The sequence below is a fragment of the Esox lucius genome, chromosome 6 (assembly GCF_011004845.1).
Source record: "Esox lucius isolate fEsoLuc1 chromosome 6, fEsoLuc1.pri, whole genome shotgun sequence".
NCBI lineage: Eukaryota > Metazoa > Chordata > Actinopteri > Esociformes > Esocidae > Esox > Esox lucius.
The window spans coordinates 20,427,177-20,450,113 of record NC_047574.1 but is presented as its reverse complement, the minus strand read 5'-3'; the positions used below and the strand labels follow the sequence as shown (position 1 = coordinate 20,450,113).

The 22,937-nt window shown below is 39.3% G+C and overlaps 1 protein-coding gene across 1 annotated transcript in view; it reads right to left on the bottom strand.

Moving 5' to 3' along the window:
* The window catches only part of plpp4 (phospholipid phosphatase 4), a 109,475-nt gene that overhangs the window by 38,168 nt on the left and 48,370 nt on the right, over positions 1–22,937 (bottom strand). The gene's annotated exons all lie outside the window — the stretch shown is intronic.

Below are 22,937 nucleotides of genomic sequence, written 5' to 3'. Positions count from 1 at the left end.
ATTAGAATATGACTTAAGACCAATACAAAAAATTATTTTTTGGAATGTTGGCCAACTGAAAAGTATGAACATGAAAAGTATGAGCATGTAAAGCACTCAATACTTAGTTTGGGAACCTTTTGCCTGAATTACTGCAGAAATGCGGCGTGGCATGGAGTCGATCAGTCTGTGGCACTGCTCAGGTGTTATGAGAGCCCAGGTTGCTCTGATAGTAGCCTTCAGCTCTTCTGCATTGTTGGGTCTGGCATATTGCATCTTCCTCTTCACAATACCCCATAGATTTTCTATAGGGTTAAGGTCAGGCTGGTTTGCTGGCCAATTAAGAACAGGGATACCATGGTCCTTAAACCAGGTACTGGTAGCTTTGGCACTGTGTGCAGGTGCCAAGTCCTGTTGGAAAATGAAATCTGCATCTCCATAAAGTTGGTCAGCAGCAGGAAGCATGAAGTGCTCTAAAACTTCCTGGTAGACGGCTGCGTTGACCTTGGACCTCAGAAAACACAGTGGACCAACACCAGCAGATGACATGGCACCCCAAACCATCACTGACTGTGGAAACTTTACACTGGACTTCAAGCAATGTGGATTCTGTGCCTCTCCTCTCTTCCTCCAGACTCAAGGACCTTGATTTCCAAAGGAAATGCAACATTTACTTTCATAAGAGAACATAAGTCAGCAGCAGTCCAGTCCTTTTTGTCTTTAGCCCAGGCGAGACGATTCTGACGCTGTGACTTGTTCAAGAGTGTCTTGACACAAGGAATGCGACAGCTGAAACCCATGTCTTGCATACGTCTATGCGTGGTGGTTCTTGAAGCACTGACTCCAGCTGCAGTCCACTCTTTGTGAATCTCCCCCACATTTTTGAAAGGGTTTTGTTTCACAATCCGCTCCAGGGTGCGATTATCCCTATTGTTTGTACACTTTTTTCTACCACATCTTTTCCTTCCCTTCGCCTCTCTATTAATGTGCTTGGACACAGAGCTCTGTGAACAGCCAGCCTCTTTAGGTATGACCTTTTGTGTCTTGCTCTCCTTGTGCAAGGTGTCAATGGTCGTCTTTTGGACAGCTGTCAAGTCAGCAGTCTTCCCCATGATTGCATTGCCTACAGAACTAGACTGAGAGACCATTTAAAGGCCTTTGCAGGTGTTTTGGGTTAATTAGCTGATTAGAGTGTAGCACCAGGTCTCTTTAATATTGAACCTTTTCACTATATTCAAATTTTCTGAGATACTGAATTTGGGGTTTTCATTAGTTGTCAGTTATAATCATCAAAAATAACACTTGAAATATATCAGTCTGTGCGGAATGAATGTATACATTATACAAGTTTCACTTTTTGAATGGAATTACTGGAATAAATCAACTTTTTGATGATATTCTACTTTTACGACCAGCACCTGTATATATATATATATATATATATATATATATATATATATATATATATATATATATATATATATATATACACTAACCTAAAGGATTATTAGGAACACCTGTTCAATTTCTCATTAATGCAATTATCTAATCAACCAATCACATGGCAGTTGCTTCAATGCATTTAGGGGTGTGGTCCTGGTCAGGACATTCTCCTGAACTCCAAACTGAATGTCAGAATGGGAAAGAAAGGTGATTTAAGCAATTTTGAGTGTGGCATGGTTGTTGGTGCCAGACGGGCCAGTCTGAGTATTTCACAACCTGCTCAGTTACTGGGATTTTCACACACAACCATTTCTAGGGTTTACAAAGCATGGTGTGAAAAGGGAAAAACATCCAGTATGCGGCAGTCCTGTGGGCGAAAATGCCTTGTTGATGCTAGAGGTCAGAGGAGAATGGGCTGACTGATTCAAGCTGATAGAAGAGCAACGTTGACTGAAATAACCACTTGTTACTACCGAGGTATGCAGCAAAGCATTTGTGAAGCCACAACACGCACAACCTTGAGGCGGATGGGCTACAACAGCAGAAGACTCCACCGGGTACCACTCGTTTCCACTATAAAAAAGAGGCTACAATATGCACGAGCTCACCAAAGTTGGACAGTTGAAGACTGGAAGAATGTTGCCTGGTCTGATGAGTCTCGATTTCTGTTGAGACATTCAGATGGTAGAGTCAGAATTTGGCGTAAACACAATGAGAACATGGATCCATCATGCCTTGTTACCACTGTGCAGGCTGGTGGTGGTGGTGTAATGGTGTGGGGGATGTTTTCTTGGCACACTTTAGGCCCCTTAGTGCCAATTGGGCATCATTTAAATGCCACGGCCTACCTGAGCATTGTTTCTGAACATGTCCATCCCTTTATGACCACCATGTACACATCCTCTGATGGCTACTTCCAGCAGGATCATGCACCATGTCACAAAGCTCGAATCATTTCAGATTGGTTTCTTGAACATGACAATGAGTTCACTGTACTGAAATGGCCCCCACAGTCACCAGATCTCAACCCAATAGAGTATCTTTGGGATGTGGTGGAACAGGAGATTGTGCCCTGGATGTGCATCCCACAAATCTCCATCAACTGCAAGATGCTATCCTATCAATATGGGCCAACATTTCTAAAGAATGCTTTCAGCACCTTGTTGAATCAATGGCACGTAGAATTAAGGCAGTTCTGAAGGCGAAAGGGGGTCAAACACAGTATTAGTATGGTGTTCCTAATAATCCTTTAGGTGAATGTATATATATATACCCACATACCCACATGCCCAGTTTGTTCACTGCTATGCTAACCAGCTGAACCTGACCATGCAGCAACTTTGTTCAGCAAGGATGAGCATCCTGAAGATGTTTTTTGCAGATTTAACTGCTTTTGCCACCTTTTTCTCTGGTGCTCCAAAACGTGTTGTGGCACTTGCTGAGGCAACACAAAGACACATTCCAAGGCCACCCGCTGTACGATGGAACTTTAAAAGTAGAACTGCTCTCCAGTATGAGTACTACAACACCAGGTAGAAGCAAGCTGCTCTGTCGTTAAAAGTGTTTTGTGGAGCCACGCTGTTTGTTGATGTGTTAAATCTTATATTTTGAAATGGTTTATACCCACCAATTTTTTACATATAAAAACGCCACTGGCAGTGGGGCTCCTGTTTCTTGTATTATAGAGGTGAACAGGACCTTATTGGGAGAGCTGAGTTAGCAAAACCACCAATAATAACATGCCCCTGCTGTCGTGTGTGAGCTTTCACCAAGTTGTCTGGGCAACCGACATTCTATGATTACCTATGTCTCCTGGATCTATGTCTGTTTGCAACCTTGCATTGTCTAGGCTACATCATGGCTACAATAATTCTTTGTATGTACGTTGGAAGAGAATACAAGCTTGAACCTGAAATGCCATAATCAGAACAACTGTCATGACACCACTATGTGTTGGTCTCTGTACATGTATTCTTTTTGTCATGATGCTTGTTGCCATACATACGATTAAACCTGAAATAATGAACTGTTATGCAAATGACTGAAGGAGTCATTCAGAATATTTTTCATCTTCCACAATAGCATAACATTTTTTGAAAAAAAACTTGTCATCAAATGACTATATTCTGATATATCACACTGAATCTGGTATTGATATCCAAAAAGTAATAAGAAATAAATTGTTTTTAACTAACAGAGCGCTTGATTCTTTTATCTAACAGATTCGTCATCCTGTGCATTGCTTTTCTTATAGCTTCTAGCACTATTTTGGAGAAATGTGTTAATATATTGTATTTAGTCTTCTGTTAAAAAGCTTTGGCTAAATACATTGAGTGATGCCTGTCAGCAGTCAGGTGTATATTTTAGTACCATCAATATAGCTCGATTAAAATTCAATACAGACAAGACATAGCCATCATTTTCCTAGGTCTATCCTAAATTAATACAACTTGCAAGAATAGCCTCCTTTGAACATAAATATCTCCTTCCCTGACGATTATGCTTTATTTTTTTCTAATTAAGTCATATTATTCAGTGTGTAATGTAGCAGAGCAGTTAAGTGCTTCATTGGTTTGCAATCCTTCAATGCAGATGACCTCAGCAGAGATCTCTGATTCACCCTCTCCCACTGACTGGTAAAATCTAATTGCTTTGAAACTTTTTTAATTTGTTTATTTTCCTCCAGCACTTCCAGGTTTTCAACCATTGCTTGGAAAGAAAGAGTGCCCTGACTCTATGTGTTAAAGTTGAAACAAATAGCATTAGTTGAAAATGAATGTACAGTGGGGAGAACAAGTATTTGATACACTGCCGATTTTGCACGTTTTCCTACTTACAAAGCATGTAGAGGTCAGTAATTTTTATCATAGGTACACTTCAGCTGTGAGAGACGGAATCTGAAACAAAAATTCAGAAAATCACGTTGTATTTTCATTTTATTGCATGACATAGGTATTTGATCACCTACCTGTTAGTTTTTCTTTAAGAAGCCCTCCTGTTCTCCACTCATTACCTGTATTAACTGCACCTGTTTGAACTTGTTACCTGTATAAAAGACACCTGTCCACACACTCAATCAAACAGACTCCAACCTCTCCACAATGGCCAAGACCAGAGAGCTGGGTAAGGACATCAGGGATAAAATTGTAGACCTGCACATGGCTGGGATGGGCAACAGGACAATAGGCAAGCAGCTTGGTGACAACTGTTGGCGCAATTATTAGAAAATGGAAGAAGTTCAAGATGACAGTCAATCTCCCTCGGTCTGGGGCTCCATGCAAGATCTCACCTCATGGGGCATCAATGATCATGAGGAAGGTGAGGGATCAGCCCAGAACTACACAGCAGGACCTGGTCAATGACCTGAAGAGAGCTGGGACCACAGTCTCAAAGAAAACCATTAGTAACACACTACGCCGTCATGAATTAAAATCCTGCAGCGCACGCAAGGTCCCCCTGCTCAAGCCAGCGCATGTCCAGGCCCATCTGAAGTTTGCCAATGACCATCTGGATGATCCAGAGGAGGAATAGGAGAAGGTCATGTGGTCTGATGAGACAAAAATAGAGCTTTTTGGTCTTAACTCCACTCGCCATATTTGGCTCTGTAAGAGCACTGAAGATGGGTTGTGGCTGGGTCTTCCATCATGACAACGACCCGAAACACACAGCCAGGGCAACTAAGGAGTGTCTCCGTAAGAAGCATCTCAAGGTCCTGGAGTGGCCTAGCCAGTCTCCAGACCTGAACCCAATAGAAAATCTTTGGAGGGAGCTGAAAGTCCGTATTGCCCAGCGACATCCCTGAAACCTGAAGGATCTGGAGAAGGTCTGTATGGAGGAGTGGGCCAAAATCCCTGCTGCAGTGTGTGCGGTCAAGAACTACAGGAAATGTATGATCTCTGTAATTGCAAACAAAGGTTTCTGTACCAAATATTAAGTTCTGCTTTTCTGATGTATCAAATACTTATGTCATGCAATAAAATGCTAAGAAATTACTTAAAAATCATACAATGTGATTTTCTAGATTTTCTTTTTTAGATTCCGTCACTCACAGTTGAAGAGTACCTATGATAAAATGTACAGACTTCTACATGCTTTGTAAGTGGGAAAACCTGCAAAATTGGCAGTGTATCAAATACTTGTTCTCCCCACTGTAAATGTTCATCTCAATTGTGGCATGGGACACATTGATTTATGCAAAATTGTGTCTAACTTAACTCTATTCAAAACTATTAACCAACAAATTATAATAAATTACAGCATTTATATGTATACCATACCATTCAAAGGTTTGTACACACCTACCCATGCAATGGGTATATCTATTTTTTTAAAACTATTTTCAACATTGTAGAATATTAGTAAAAACATCAAAAATATTAACCTTTACACAACCTGGAGGACTGTTTTGGGACATTGTTGTGTTGAAAAACAAATGACAGTCCCAGTAGGTGCAAACCAGATGGAATGGCGTATCGATGCAGAATGCTGTGGTAGCCATGCTGGTTGAGTGTGCCTTGAATTCCAAATACATCCCTGACAGTGTCACCAGCAAAGCACCCCCACAACATCACACCTTCTCCTTGCTTCAGGGTGGGAACCACACATATGGAGATCATCCATTCACCCACTCCGCAGACAAGACTACATCAGTCTTTGACTGATACTGTATATGTACAGAATATTCTGAGTTTTTCTATATACATACTGTAATTATATGTCATACACTATGAACGTGGTTCAACTGTCAAATGTCACATTACGCCTACCAACTATAACAGCTGTCCTATTAAAAATGATAATTTTAACAGTCTTCAGACCTGAGTAAGTGATTAAAATGGCATAGCTGCTCCACCAATTGAAAATAGGAAGGGAAAGATATGTTTTTGCACCATCTGTTTTTTTATATTTACTAGAAAACTATAATGATCAACTGGATAATCTGACATTTTCAGTGATTACTAATTTTATGAGCTTGTCAATATTAAACCAGACACTTTACAGATTGTCCCTTCTTCATACGTAATGAACATATTGCAATTTTCCCTCCTCCCCCCATCAAGTCAAGATTAAATGATATGACCACTCTAAAATGTTGCTTAGGTCTTGCACATCTTCCACATCGATCAGTGTAGCTGGAAAGCACACTGTAATTACACCACCACAAGTGTCTATCCCATAAAGAAAAGGTACCAACGGAGGACATTTCAAGGAAATTGCTTATCTATTTTATTGTTTTGTTGTGAAATTACTATTGTCGTTTTATGTCTGACACTTTTAGGGTGTTGTCACATAATCATTAGAGCGGTAGAAAAAGCAATTATAGCCTATCATTTCAGTTGACCTATTAGAACCATTTGAATAGACATTTCTGATGTGGTGTCACTGTACAAAAACCTCTATGCACCCTTTTAGCAGCAGAAAAAAGTGGCACCATGTCTTTTATGATGTAGAAACTGCATGTCCATTGACCAAATCAGGCTAGAATTAATAACACTAGACCATGTCGATGAGAAGGCTAAAGATGCCAAATATACTACTGCATATGGAGTTAAATTCATGCCAACAATTCAGTCAAGCACTGCACATAAAAGTTTGACCTGTTCATAAATAAATGCCATTGGGATTGTCAACGAAGGGGGCAGGATGTTTGTGAATCACAGAGTTGGTTAGGTTTCAGATGTGTAAAACATTCACTTTGGTTGGGATCTTTATGGATGGTGCTAGATTGTTATTAGTCAAAAAAAATAATGTTTGATGTTAATAACTGCAAGCAATGGAGGATATGATTCTGTTCCCACAGATGTATGCTATCTTTACAGTCTTGAGTAGATTTATACATTATTTGATTAAATCGCAATACTAATTATGGTCTGAATCTGTACAAGACTGAATTCAAAGGGAAGAAATTATATTGGTTTGAATTAAAGGACTGTAAAGATAGCTTATGCACATATAAAATAACCATGAAGTACACTACTGTTCAAAAGTTTGGGGTCACTAAGAAATGTCCTTGTTTTTGAAAGAATAGCATGTTTTGATCAAAAATACAAGACTTTTCTAGCTGAAAACTGCTGATATTCAATGGCGCCCATTTTCAGCAACCATCACTCCTGTGTTCCAAAGTCACGTTGTGTTTGCTCATCCAAGTTTATCATTTCAAAAGGCTAATTCATCACTAATAAACCCTTTTTTGACTATGTTTTTCCTCTGCCCAGTGTTCTTTTGCCCATCTTAATATTTTTTTAATTTTTATTGGCTAGTCTGAGATATGTGTAACGTTTCTTAGGTAGGAAGCAGAGGCAAGTGCAATCAACAAGAATGTAATGAAAAATAGTCCAAAACAAAGACTTGTCAAGCTTAGAAACGGCACATGAAACAATAATCCACAAACAGTCCTTGAACAACACTGGCTAAATACCATACTAACAAGGCAACTGGAAACACCTGTTCACAGTGCTCTGGTGCTGATAGCACAGAGATAGGTAGAGGACTTGTAGGTTGACTATAACACAGGACAGGACTGAATGTAATAAGATCAATAACAACGAAACATAACTAGTACTCCGGGGAGGATGAACGGTAGACAGAGGGGGTGGCAGGGGTGGTCGTTACAAAATGTCTTTTTCTTTGCAACTCTGCCTATAAGGCCAGCATCCCGGAGTCGCCTCAGTACTGTTGACATTGAGATTGGTGTTTCGCGAGTACTATTCAATGAAGCTGCCCAGTTGAGGATCTGTGAGGCGTCAGTTTCTCAAACCAGACACTAATGTTTGTTGTCTTGCTCAACTGTGTACCGGGGCCTCCCAATCCTCATTCTATTCTGGTTAGAGACCCTTAGCTCTGTTCTGTGAATGGAGTAATATACATCGTTGCACGAGATCTTAAATTTATCATATGAAATAGCCTTCATTTCTCAGAAAAATAATAGACTGTCGAGTTTCAGAAGAAAGTTATTTGTTTCAGCCTATTTTGAGCCTGTAATCAAACCCACAAATGGTGATGCTGAAGATACTGAACTAGTTTAAAGAATGACAGTTTTATTGCTTTAATCGGCACAACAGTTTTAAGTGGTGCCAACATAAGGATTTTCTAATGATGAATTAGCATTATTAAATGGTAAACTTGGATTAGCAAACACAATGTGTCATTGGAACACAAGAGTGATGGTTGCTGATAATGGGCCTCTGCACGCCTATATAGATATTCCATCGAAAATCTGCCATTTCCAGCTCTAATAGTCATTTACAACATAAATAACGTCTACATTGTATTTCTGATCAATTGGATGTTCTTTTAATGGACATACATTTGCTTTTCTTTCAGAATCAAGGACATTTCGAAGTGACCGCAATCTTTTGAATGGTAGTGTATATGTTAATGTTGCAGTTAACATATACACTGAGACAGTAAAACATAACAAGTAAAGTTCAGGATTTAAAACAGGCAACAGGTATCCCAAGATTTCCAGATTCAGGAATAAAGTTAGATATAAAATATATAATTAATACCTTTTAGCCAATGGGAAATTCTTAGAATGCCAGTTTGGGTTTGTAAAAGACTTACATCGTTTCAAGTAACCATGCAAGCTACTATGAGTGACCAGATAGAGTGTGTATTCTTGAATTCTCTCAGATATTCCAGTAGCACTTGGAGAGACTTGAAACAGTTCTAAAGAGACTGAAATAAACAGGGTCGTGAAGCACAACCTCAACAAGACGGAGCTGTTCTTCCATCAAGGGAAAGCTTGTTAACTCCAAAAAGTCTTTAACCCTGTTAAAAACTCAACTGTGTCTCCCACCCGGAGTGGAAAGGACATTGGTGTCACCCTGGACAACACTCTCATTTTTTGAATGTTGTTCAAGCTCTACAACATTCGTATATTTTAACCATACCATATATTTTTGACCAAACACAAAGTGGCACAGGTTATAATCCAGGCACACAGGCATCTCAAATATGGACTTCTGCAACTCCCTGTTGGTAGGTCTCCCTGCTTGTGCCATCGAACCGCTGCAACTTCTTCCATGTCACCCAGTCCTCCGCACACTCCTCTGACAACCTTTGGCTGTCCCACTACTGCAGGAGGGTAGCTTCCAATCAGTACAGTCAAAGATCCTTTCATTCCTAGGAGCCCAGATGTGGAAACAACTTCCCTTAAAGGCAGGACAGCAGAGTCACTGTCTATATTCTAAAAACATCTGAAAACTCACAATTTTAGAGACTAGTACAAAAAGTACTAATACTAAAAGTACTGAGGTTGTTTCAAAATTTTTGTGATTACTTTAGGAGATTCATTAAGGGTTTTTCCAAACTGGCTGGGACTATTCATTACCTATTCAATGCATGCCTCAGGGAAGATAATCTTGCCAAAGCAAAACAGTTGTTTGAAGACATATGAGTGGCTAGCTGCTTTAGGCCTGCTAAAAACTAATCACTTGGGTTAAGTTATGCAGATTTTACTCTGGTTTTCATTATACAGACAGATGCAAGTGACTTAGTGATAGTGATAGTGTACACTAGCACGAGGCTATGTAGTGCTGAAAAGAATGAAAGGAACTACAGCAGCATGAATCTGGAGCACCTTGCTATCAAGTGTGCTGTTTCAGAGGAAATTGAGGTTGTGCCATCTTTCCACAGCCAAGATAGGTGCTATTAAGCAAAAACAGGCCTGGTGGCTCACAGGTGTAACACAGCTGGAGATACTCTCCCCAGTCAGCCATTTAGTGGGACTATTTTCAATGACATTCGAAAGCAGGCAGCTCAAGTGCCAGACTTATATTGATGGTGGGTGTCTGGTGCTGTGAGATCAGAAACATTTGATCCTCTGATTCTCAGGGTAACATTCCGATACTTGCTGGTTACGCTAAAGCGGACTGTTTCAGGACACCAACCTTACAATAAGTACTGGGGTTGTTCTTCCCATTCAGGGTATGTTGCAGATGCTAAAACAAAAACATGACTGGCTGTTTGTCCACTATGACCATTTCAACAAGGCACATAATAACTGAAATTATTTTAGAGCAACATGAAAATGTTTCTAATCAAGTATATGCTGCAGATTGTGTAGGAGAAGCAGATTGTAAAGTACTTGTTTCTGCCACATGCTGAAGTCTCAGAGCAAATGCTGGTATTACACTGTAACCCATTTAACATTCAGCTTTTAACAATGCAGTTTAAATAGTCCTGAAGTGTAGTTTCATTTTTGACATTTGGGTACCACATTTTCAGGCAAGATGTCAGGGAAGCTAGGAACCCTTGTAAGGTGACCAGAAAAGATTCATGTCCTGAATCATCCATTGTGGGTTTATGCTGGTAAACAATTACACTAGTAAACATACCTGTGTTTCCAATGTAATGTACTATATATCATTTGTAACATATAACAAGAAGCTTTCATACTTCTGTCAGAAAGATCTGTGGATTAGTGATGGGAAACCAAGGTTTTCTAAACACTATGAGGCATGTGTTATTACCTGAAGCTTTTAAACAGTGTACAGCAATCTGCTGGTTAGAAATAAATATTGTATGTTTTATCATTACATAAATACCTTTTCAGAAATATTGGATATGACATATATCTCATGCTTCTGCAATTTCCAACATTTCTTTCAATAACTATGCATCTGTTTGTGTTTATGTTAAGAAAATTGTGTCATAGTACACACTTATTACAATGAAACTGATGGATGAACAATGGATAGAGTGATTTCAACCACAACGTTTTTCTGAACTTGAACATGATTCACTATTGTACAACACCAATAATATTTTACAGGTCTCTCCAACGTTCAAAGTAGCTAAATCTGTTAACTACTGAAAGCAACTCGGAGTTCATAGAGAACAGTTGGAGTTTTGCAACACATTTTAAAAAGCTATTTGATCAAATATAGCCTTTGACGTCATTGACCATTCTTCTTGTTACCTTGAGCCAAGCATCTGCATAGTTGTGTTGAATCAATAGCACTTCGAAAACTGAACATTGCATCAGAGCTCCAGTTTCAAATTTCCCATCAATACTGTGGGTGTTTGCAGAGTGATAAAGATGTATTTATCAAATTTTATTATTGAAATATAGCTTTTGTCTGTGGCAAAGTTGTATAATGTTATATAATCACCTTCTGTATAAAAACTATATAAATTAGACACAATATAAGGTTGAAGTGGTCTGAACCTGAAAAAGAAAGGAAATTCACCAGAACCAAAGTGCCTTCTTCAAAGCGATAAAGTTGAATGCACACTCTCTGAAAAAGAGTCTTCTAAACCAACATTTCTCTTGAGGGCCATGATGGATGACCGCTGGTCGACAGTGTATCATAAAAACGTCTAACTGCTTGCACTGGAGCCTCTAATTCCACTAAATACACTCTTTATTGATTCAGTTTGAACTGTTGATACTTTAGTCACCTCCAAACTCTGCAGTTCATGGTTATGACAAACACAGCATTTAAAAAATATGTTTAGGCTGATTTTCTATACAATGTTGTGATATCCAATTCCTGAATAAGGCCATGGTTCATTATAGCAACTTTGACCCAGGACAATCAATGTATTTTAAGCACATCCAATGATGTTCTAGATCTTAACATGATGCTCACTCAACCAGGTAGTTTGGTTGGGAATCCTTACTTGCTAGAAGGAATGCACTGTCTGGCCTTTCACCTCTATTAAGCCTACAGGCACCTAAGCTGCCACAAAGAATGTTGAGGTAAGGCAACCTTATTCTTTCACTAAACCATCAGCCCCAGAGGGGCTCAAAAGTTGCGCTCCATAGTTTGCATACCCTTGGAGAATTGGTAATATGTGTGCCATTTTTAAGTGAGCAGGCAAAACACATGTATTTAATTTATTATGGGATCCACATTCAACTGTAGGTCATAACAGAATGGCACAATCATAAAACAAAACATAGCAACAAAGAAAAACATTTACTGACCTCTGTTCAAAAGTCTGCATACCCTTAGTTCTTAATACGGTGTATTGCCCCCTTTAGCATCAATGACAACATGCAGTCTTTTGTAATAGTTATCTATGAGGCCCCACATTCTTGCATGTGGTATAGCTGCCCATTCATCTTGGCAAAATGGCTCCAGTTCATACAAGGTCTTTGGTCATTTTGCATGAACCGCACGTTTGAGATCTCCCCAGAGTGGCTCGATGATATTAAGGTCAGGAAACTGTGATGGCCACTCCAGAACCTTCACCTTTTTCTGCTGTAACCACTGGAGGGTCAACTTGGCCTTGTGCTTTGGGTCATTGTCATGCGGGAAAGTCCGAGAGCGTCCCATGGGGAGTGTTAGTGCAGAAGAATGCCATCAATTTTCACAAGATTCCTCGTGCCTTTAGAGCTCACACACCCCCAAAACATCAGTGAGCCAGCACCATGCTTCACAGTTGGGATGGTATTCTGTTCACTATAGGCCTTGTTGACCCCTCTCCAAACATAGTGCTCATGGTTTTGACCATAAAGCGCTATTTTGGTCGTTTCACTCTAAATTACAGTGTGCCAGAAGCTGTGAGGCGTGTCAAGGTGTTGTCAGGCATATTGTAACTGGGCTTTTTTGTGGTATTGGTGCAGTAAGGATTCTTTCTGGCTACTCGACCATGCAGCTCATTTTTGTTCAAGTATAATCCTTGCTCCTTGAAACAACCACACTGTTTATTTCCAGAGAAGCCTGTATTTCTCCTGAGGTTACCTGTGTGGTTTTCTTTGTATCCCGAACAATTCTTCTGGCAGTTTTGGCTGAAATCCTTCTTGGTCTACCTGACTTTGGGTTGGTATCAAGAGATCCCCAAATGTTCCACTTCTTAAAAAATTGATTGAACAGTACTGACAGGCATTTACATGGCTTTGGATATCTTTTTATATCTTTTCCATCTTCAAAAAATGCCATTACCTTGTTACGCAGGTCTTTTGACAGTTCTTTTCTGCTCCCCATGGTTCAGTATCTAGCCTGCTCAGTGCATCCAAGTGAGAGCTGAAAAACCCATTGACAATTTATACACAAACACTAATTGCAATTTAAATAGCCACAGATGTGGGAAATTCATCTTTAATGGCCATTTTGACCTGTGTATGTCACCTTGTGCGTCTGTAACAAGGCAAAAAAATTCAAGGGTATGTAAACTTTTGATCAGGGCCATTTGGGTGATTTCTCTTATCATTATGATTTAAAAAGGAACCAAAGAACTATGTGATAATAAATGGCTTCATATGATCACTTTCCTTAAATAAAATACAGTATTTTTGGATGATCAGTCATATTTTCGAAATCATTGCAAAAATTTCACAATTTCTGCCAGGATATGTAAATTTATGAGCCCAACTGTATATTAACCAAGACCCCAGGAATATGTATGTCTTCTGTTTTCTTCTTAAATAGGGTTTCTGAAACCTGTCCTCCAGACTCCCCCTAAATGTTTTAACCCTTAGGTGGCATATCTGTTTCCCTTACTCAAATACTTGATGCTCATTTGACAAATTCTATCAGGTGTCCCAGTTTAGGGTTGAATCAAATAAAGTGAAAAATCCAGTGATATCAATGGAGAGGTTTGGGAGACCATGTTCTAGAATGCTCTGAAAATGCAAAATTAAAAATTAGCTCTGTGAAAAAAAAAAATAATAATACAATTAATATTTTCAGTGGAATTATATCTGGTCCACTTATTATAGTAGAGAGATGATCATTGAATATCATTTTTTCTTGTATGACAGGACTTCAACACTTAATAATTGTAACACAGTGAGCTGGCACTCATTTTCAAGTTCAGGGAAAAAGCAGTATGAGAGGTACAGAAACACGCTGACTAGTCTCCTCAGAGTTTGGTGCAATTTACCTACAAAAGCATCTTTATGAGTCCTCTATCTGACTTGGTTATTTCCCAGAGAGGGATTGGGAGACTGAAAGGCAGCAACACACTAATTAATCCTTGTATGTTTGCCTCATCTTGCCTCAATTTATCAGCTAATTAAATTGGTCAAATGGAACACGTCTAATTTATTTTTGCTCAGCAAGGATGCACGAATCTCTGCCCAATGTGCACACTGTTTCAAATTTGCTCAGCGTTCCACTCCATGGCCCAAAAAGAGATACATTTTGTCCGCCATATGAGGAACGTGCGTTTAACACAAAACATAGGCAACCGGTATTAGCTCAATTGGCCACCAACAGTCTAATGATGTATAGTATATAAATATATAAAGTATGTGTACCTAAAAGTATAAACATTATTACATTTTCCACCTAAACATTTGTCAGACGATAAACTAAAGATGTATTTTAAGCCAAAATCCTAGTCCAGAGATTCAGAGACCTTATAGCGAGTCTAACTGGGACTTAGCTAAACACCTCCACAGGGAACGAACAGTATGAATGGTTATCTCTTAATCTGTCAGGAAGCATAAGCCAATGTCAAACAATGTCACCTGTTTTGGTGCAAGTCAAAGTGACAACAGGTGCACTGGAGAGGCAACAGCAAGACAAGCCCCAAAAAGGGAGGTGGCCACAGACAATTACTCTCTCCTTATCCTTCCTGACAAATTCTTCTCTAGTTTTGTATTTTGCTAATGTCCTTGTCACTACTGGTAGAATGAGGCGGTACCTGCAACCCATTAAATTGCACAGGAAGTCGAACTCCTCCAGGATGTCACATCCATTATGTGCCATCGCAAGACGGTTTGGTGTGTCTCAGTACAGACTCAAGAGCATGGAAGAGATACCAGGAGACAGGCCATTACACGAGGAGAGACGGACAGGGCCGTAGAAGGACATCAACCCAGCAACAGGACCGGTTCAGAGCCCTACAAAATGACCTCCGGCAGGCTACTGGTATGCATGTTTCTGATCAAATTGTTCCTGGATGATAAAGGCATTGATGCCATTGACTGGCCCTCATGTTCCCCAGACCTGAATCCAATTGAAAACCTCTGGGAAGTTATCTATCAGTGCATCCGACGCCATCAAGTAGCGCCACAGACTGTCAAGGAGCTCACTGATGCCCTGATCCAGGTCTGGGAGGAGATCCCCCAGGACACCATCCACTGTCTCATCAGGAGCATGCCCAGATGTTGTCGGGAGTGCATACACACAACTGAGACACATTACAAGTTGCCGTGATGAAACAGCCTGTGATCTCAATTGTTTTCTTTGATTTTCGGTGTCAGTTTGAATCCAGCCCTGAATCGGTTGGTGATTTTGGTTTCCGTTGACAGTTGTTTCCTTATTTTATTCTCAACAAATTACCCAACGCACAGTAAAGATTTTGACCTTTCATTTTTTTGAGCAGTGTATTATTGGGAGATTCCATAGCAATGCCAGAGTTTTTTCCACCACATCAAATGTCGGAATTCACCATGAAAGGATGTGTTTCATCCATCTAACAGAGTTCAAGGCAATGTATAATGTATAGTATGTCAAGGCCCTGGATATTAAATCATACAATAACTATGTAATTACAAAGTCACATTATGCTTTTTACATATTCTCCCCATTTTAGGGGACAACTGGCTTTACAGACATCTATGTTTGTTTACATAATTGCATGCACAAGAGAACTGTTCATGTCTCGTCTGGATGTTAGGCTTTACTGTCACAGTCAGGGGTAGGCAGGACATGAGGCACAGACCAGGAGTGGGAAGTCTTTACTTTTAATGGGTTTTGAACACGAACAAAAACAACAAAAGGAGAGGTACATCATGAACTGAAATGCTGCTGGCTTAAACAATGAACCACAAAAGGCAACACAGGGCAGCTGCCTCTAATTGGGGACAATCAAAGGAGGAGCACAGAGATGCCCACGGCCACCGTTACGCTCAGGCCCTGACTGTGGCCCCCAAGAAGCATAGAGATGCCTAGAGGCACCCCAGCCAGGACTTTGACATTTACATTTGATTTTGCAGTTGGTTGCTAATGACATTGCAAGTCAAGCTGGCCATCATAGGGCAGACCTTTAGAGGGTACACAAAGATGTAAACCCCAAGTAAGTCTTAAGAATAGAAAGGTCACGTAAAGGTTTGCTAAAATGAACCAGACGGATAGAAAGAAGGAAAAAAAAAGGAACTGCTCATTATCTGAAGTATACTGCTTCAAGTAGCTAGCTTTTCAAATTCTGAAGACAAAATTAAAGCCAAAATGGCCCAGAAACAAGCAGGAACAGAAGAAAACAGCAGCAACCGCCTGATTGAATCACCAGTCAAGAACCCTATAGTCTGGTAATGTCTGTCGATCACAGTCTGTAGGCTATTACTGCATGCCACTCATATGTGACCAGGTACTTAACCTCACTACTTTATTGTGGATAATGTCAGTCTGTACTTTTTGTAGCCTAAGGACTGTCATTTCTGAGTGAACAAAACCTGCTGTTATTTCAAAGCCTGATATGGATGAAAAGTCTTCTAAATACATTTGAAGTCACTATAAATATAGGTCTCTAGTATGCTTCCTAGATGCACCGGAGGATGGGAGCATACACTGTGTGATCACAGGGAAAGGAAAGAGACAGCAACCAGTCCTGTCTTTACTGCATCAAACTGAAAGATGATTAAGCTACTTACCTAATGCTAAGGCCAACTGAGAATGAGAAAACAAACTTTTAACTATGTTTCAAACCTTCAACTCCATTCAGATTTTAAGCAAAAGAGAAAGCCTACCTGTTTGCTGCATACTATCTCCTCAGTTTTACTTTGAGATCAGTGATTGTAATGCCATCTTCAATTCATTAAGAATGTAACCCCAATAAATCAGCACCCCAATGGCTAGATCCAGAATTTTGGTTAGTGGCACATTGATGACATTGTAATTGGACAATAACAAAATGGTACATATTCCAAATAATGTATGTGTTGTTTTTGTCTTAAATGTAAAACAATTACAAAAAAGGCCAATTGAAACATTAGGGATAATGTTATATGTATATAAAGGTTGCTATTCAGTTGCATTGTTGCCAAGTACAATTTCCAGTAAACCAATTAAAAACCTTTTTCCATCTGCAGTTTGTGTCCGCCATTCAAGTTGTCCCCCCAAAAAAAGTGGAAACAGCTGATGCAGTTTTAGGACGAGACTGCAATCTATTACTATATTTAATTTATAAATAAAATAATGTGCATGAAGGTTTAATATACCCGTACTGCCCCTTCCTGCGGACTGCTGATCCTATTCTGTCCCAACACACTCATTTCAATCCGGTTCGTCCACAGAATCCAGGGACCCACAGGAGTCCTGTTCCTGCATCAACCTCTACTGGATGACCCTTCCATTTTGATGAACTGAAGTAAGGGTAGGTCTGTATCCAGTGATAACAAACCCATTGGGTGTGAGCTGAGAGTCAGTAAGCCATGTAAAGACGCATGCCTGTTAGAAATTCATTTGAAGCACAACCTTTACATTGCACTGCATTAAATACAGACATGCTGTCTGAAATTCTTTCAGTTGCCTTCTCGTTCCTCTGCAATCAATATTTCATCTTCAAGGATCAAAATGTAAATAAGGCTTTACACGATAGAGTGTTAAAACAACACCCAAAATGTAATTACTTTAATACTACAGTGACATAATGAGAACACAGGGTTTTATTTTTGGGCAAATTCCTAGTCTGTGTACATATGAAAACATGCTGCCGGTTCCCCCTTCATTCATCTTTATGCTCATGACTATCCTGTAAACAACTGACCCCTTGCTGAATACTGTACTGTCCATCCTAAAACATATTAGATTTTATGACATCCAACATGCTTTTTGGGACCTCTACCAACAACTAAACACAAAATACACTGTTTAATCTGAGCCTAACTCAATCTGTCCCCAATCACCCAACAAATGTCATGGTCTATGGATAGACCTGCTGATTCTCATTAAATACCCATATACCCATACACCCACCTACAGCACTAAGTTCAATCCAAAATTAGTTTCTAGTTCGGCATTAAGGCACCCAAGCTTCCAAGTATAAAATTCAAACAAATTACCACCAGATCAAGACCCTGTCATAGTCCCAATCTCCAGACCTGAACCCCATGGAAAACCTCTGGAATTTGATCAAGAGGAAGATGGATGGTCACTAGCCATCAAAATAAGGCCAAGCTACTTACATTTTTGGGCCAGGAGTGGCATAAAGTCACCCAACAGCAATGTAACGGACTGGTAGAGAGCATGTCAAGATGCATGAATGCTGCCAAATATCCACCAAATATTGATTTCTGAACCCTTCCTAAATTAAAACATTTGTATTTTGTAGTTGAAAAATGAATTTGTTTTCTTTGCATTATTTGACCTCAAAAAGAATGCACTTATTAAGTTGCTCTGGATAAATTAAAAAAAAGGTAAATGTAAAATTGTGTCACTCTACATTTGGATAGATTGAGCTGCTGGATTCTAGCCCTACCTGCATTTCAGTTACTACAGGTTATGTTCATCACAGTTTTCATACCTGAGTCCTTCTGTTAACTAGGTTGCAACTTTTAAGAAAATGGTTCAGCTATCTCCTACCCCAGGCTAAATGTTTGCTGTCATTTAAGAGTTTGACAAATGCACATGTGGTTTTGAGCCCGAGCTGATTGTAAGAGAAGAAGACACATTTTGTTCTTGCCACAAGTTCTAGAAACAACGTCCCCAACCTAGGAAAACCCAATTGTTTGTGGCAGTTTCATGATTAACTTCCATGATTTGATGGGTCATCATTTTACTTATAACAGTTGCAGAAGTAGTAGCATTATAAAACAGACTACTTACAATATGTAACAAGTGTTACTAAGTACTTACTAAAGAATAGCAGGACATTAGTTTCAAAAGAACAGCATGTCATGAATGCTGGTGAAGTATTTTCTATAGGATGACTACTCATTACATTTCTAAAATGTGAAATAGAAAGCCCTGGGAAAAGCAGTTCAAAGCCTTAGGTGTAGACATTGACTGCCGTGTTCCAAGATCTGAAACTAATAGACGCAAATCACAAAAACTATGGTACTAAGGCACATGTTGACTTGTTATAACCTTTCAAGCTGACAAAACTACACATCTGGCAAAGATGTACAGTATGCCCTACAGTTGGTGAAGTGCTTCCAATACTGGTATAGTGAATGCAGACAATACAATATAATTACGTTGAAGTCAGTTATTGCTAAATGTTTATTGGCATATTTCCATTTGTTTTTCTCCCAACTCACAGAAAGTAATTATATTGGAAATGGGTATATTGCAATATTCAGTTACCCCTTAGGCACCAATGGAGGGTGGGATCCCAGCTAAAGGTTCGGCAATCAATGACCCTGGCACAATTAGGATTCATTTAACAAACTTGCTGAAGGGCTGAAAAACACACATAAATACCCAAATGCAAAAAAAACACTATATGAAGGAAATCAATAGAATCATCAAATTACACAATAAACAACGAAGCACATGATAACAGTATCAAATCTTGCTTCAGAATTGCTGCCTGGGGATTACTCCACTGAACTACTTAAGGCCACAAGATATTCAAATCAAATCAAATTCTGCTAAGCAAGTTTAATTTAGGATATCTTTTCCTGAGTATGCCCACCCCGCTCCCCACAAAAATTGACATTATGTGACTGTGTAAATGTAATCAAGGTAAGAAATTGTTCATTTGAAATAAAATCTATTTTTGGGATTAGTTGATGTCAATTTGCAGTGTTCAAATTACCTTTTACAATTATGATAACCCATCCAAAAATAATTGGCTTGGGACTGAATCTAGTTATTTACCCCGATTTTAGTGAATCATAGAGAATGGCTAGATCTACAGTGGATATAAAAAGTCTACAAACCCCTGTTAAAATGTCAGGTTCTTGTGATGTAAAAGAATGAGACAAAGATAAATCATGTCAGAACTTTTCCACCTTTAATGGGACCTATAACGTGAACAATTCAATTGAAAAAAAAAAACTTAAATCTTTGAGGGGGAAAAATAAAAAACTCACAATAACTAGGTTGCATAAGTTCTGACATGATTTATCTTTGTCTCATTCTTTTACATCACAAAAACCTGGCATTTTAACAGGGGTTTGTAGACTTTTTATATCCGCTGCACCTCCTTGTTAGTACACTGTGTTTTACTCACTTACACTAATAGTTATTGTTGGGAATTGCTTCGTTTATTAAATTATTTAGAATATATATTTAGCCTTACAAATGTTTCTAAAGATTTGTTTGTATAAACAACAATAAAAGGTTTATTTTATTTTTTTTAAGTATGTATAGTGTTTTATAATAACCAAATGTTTTAAAATACAACTCAACTCAATTATCCATATTATGAACATTGTAAAACAGTTGAATATAAAATATTTATTAGCATAGTACAGGAGCTTGTAAAGGTTTAATTATCCTGAAGTGCTAAGCTATAAATTCTTTATGAATGATAAAATCGATTTGACTTTTCATTTTACTCCAAAGGATTCATTGAATAATTTAGGTGTGCTATGATCCAGTATGCCCAACTTAATGACCAACTTAATTATGGGCTGTTAATGGGTTACAACAAAGAGTTATGATGTCCTCAAATATCCAGTCTCATACACACAACATACCCTGAGTTTCCAACCTTATGAAGATATTTCTGCCTCATTATGAGAAGAAAAAGAAGTAGAAGTGAATCACTCTTATGACTAACTTGATATCTCTTCATCCAGCTAATCATTAGAAACAGGTGTGCTAAATTAGGTTGGAGAGAAAACATACAGGAAGGTAGCTATTCAGGAACACGGTTAGTTCGCCTTGGACTATCAATCAAATTTATTTCAATAAATCAAATTTATTTATAAAGCCCTTTTTACAACAGCAGTTGTCACAAAGTGCTTTACAGAGACACCTGGCCTGAAACCCCAAGGAGCAAACAACAGTAGTGTTGAATTTCAGTGGCTAGGAAAAACTCCCTAAGAAGGTCGAATTTAGGAAGAAACCTAGAGAGGACCCAGGCTCAGAGGGGTGACCAGGGGTGACCAGAGGGGTGAGACATTAAGAGTCCAATTGGAATAATAAATACATTTCTCTGGGCTAAATCCAGAGTCTATTTGATTTTAGACTAGGTCAGAAGTATGACCAGGTGGACAAGGACAGGGACAGCAACGGGGCCCCCAAACCAGGTAAACCCGCAGATGTGGACCAGGACCTCATCTCCTCCTAAAATTTAAAACTGGAGGAGACTGAAAAAAAGTTAGTAGTGCATTCCTCATATCCCCCAGCACAATAATATAGCAGCGTAACACCTTGGAACTGAGACGGGGGGGTCCGGTGACACTGTGGCCCTACCCGGGGGAGGCCCCGGACAGGGCCCAACAGGCAGGAAATCAATCCACCCACATTGCCAGGCATCAACCAAAGGGACACCCACCAACCGCAACACCCCTGAATGAGGGCCGAGTATTGCTAGCAGCGTACAGCCCAATTGCACAAGTGCGCAACAGAGAGTCAACAACAAGCCAGTGACTCTTCCCCCGAAAGGCATTGGAGGGAGGGCATCCCAGTGGCAACGAGAGCCCACCTGGCAAGACAGTAAGGGTGGACAGTATCAAGCCTACTGGTCACCTTCACGCCCCCGGGACAGGCTACACCTAATTATAAACTGTGCTAAAGGTCAAAAGCTTTCTTAAATATATATTTTATGTTTTTGAAACGATGGCGTTATACTATCATTGTAATGATGCATCTATATACATCAACATTATCTAAATATGAGGTTTATGTCCTGGAGATGTCACTGCCAGTGTATGGATGAGTTACCTTTTTGGAAGCACAGCTCCAATTTGTCTGTGCTGGAGACGACCACTAGGTTAATATTTAAATGTTTGGCTAGGTTACTGCCATGTGTTTTGGTTTCCTGTCACATGACACATGGCACCCAACAGACACAACCTTATATAATTGGGGTGTACTAGTGAACTGTTCAACATGAAAAGGCTTTCAGAAAAACGTAAAGAAATGCAGTCAAAACTGTACATTCAAGCCTATTTGACAGGGTAAAAAAAGTGTTAATATTTGTTGTTTAGCTGCTTTGTGACAGAATGGGAATGGGAACACATTTGGTCTGACTAGTGTATTAATACATTTTCAGTCCAAAATGATTGACTGGATTTAATAAATAGACATAATTGCTGACAGACAGTGATTTTGAAATATGCCTGGAGTTGCATTGGCCTGGAATACATAAAACAAACCCATATAAAGCAAGCTCAGCCTGGTGGGTTTAATTGATCAATCATCTTGCTTTATCTGAGTCTGTGAATTGAAACCCCTCCCCCGATTTTGCTCATGTTCAACCTTTCTACAACAGACAAATTACATATATTAATTTAAGGACTGGAGTTTTACCTAAATTACTGTAGTAAGTTTACCAGATCTGGAAAAACTACTGGCCCTATGTCCCTTTTTTAAACACCCCTTTTGGAAACTTGTTGTACCACGTGTATGTCATAAAAGCCTTTACACAGTAATTTACAGGACCAACAATTAGCATCATTATTTGCAACAGATTTGGCAAGCCCAACAATATTTATACATGAA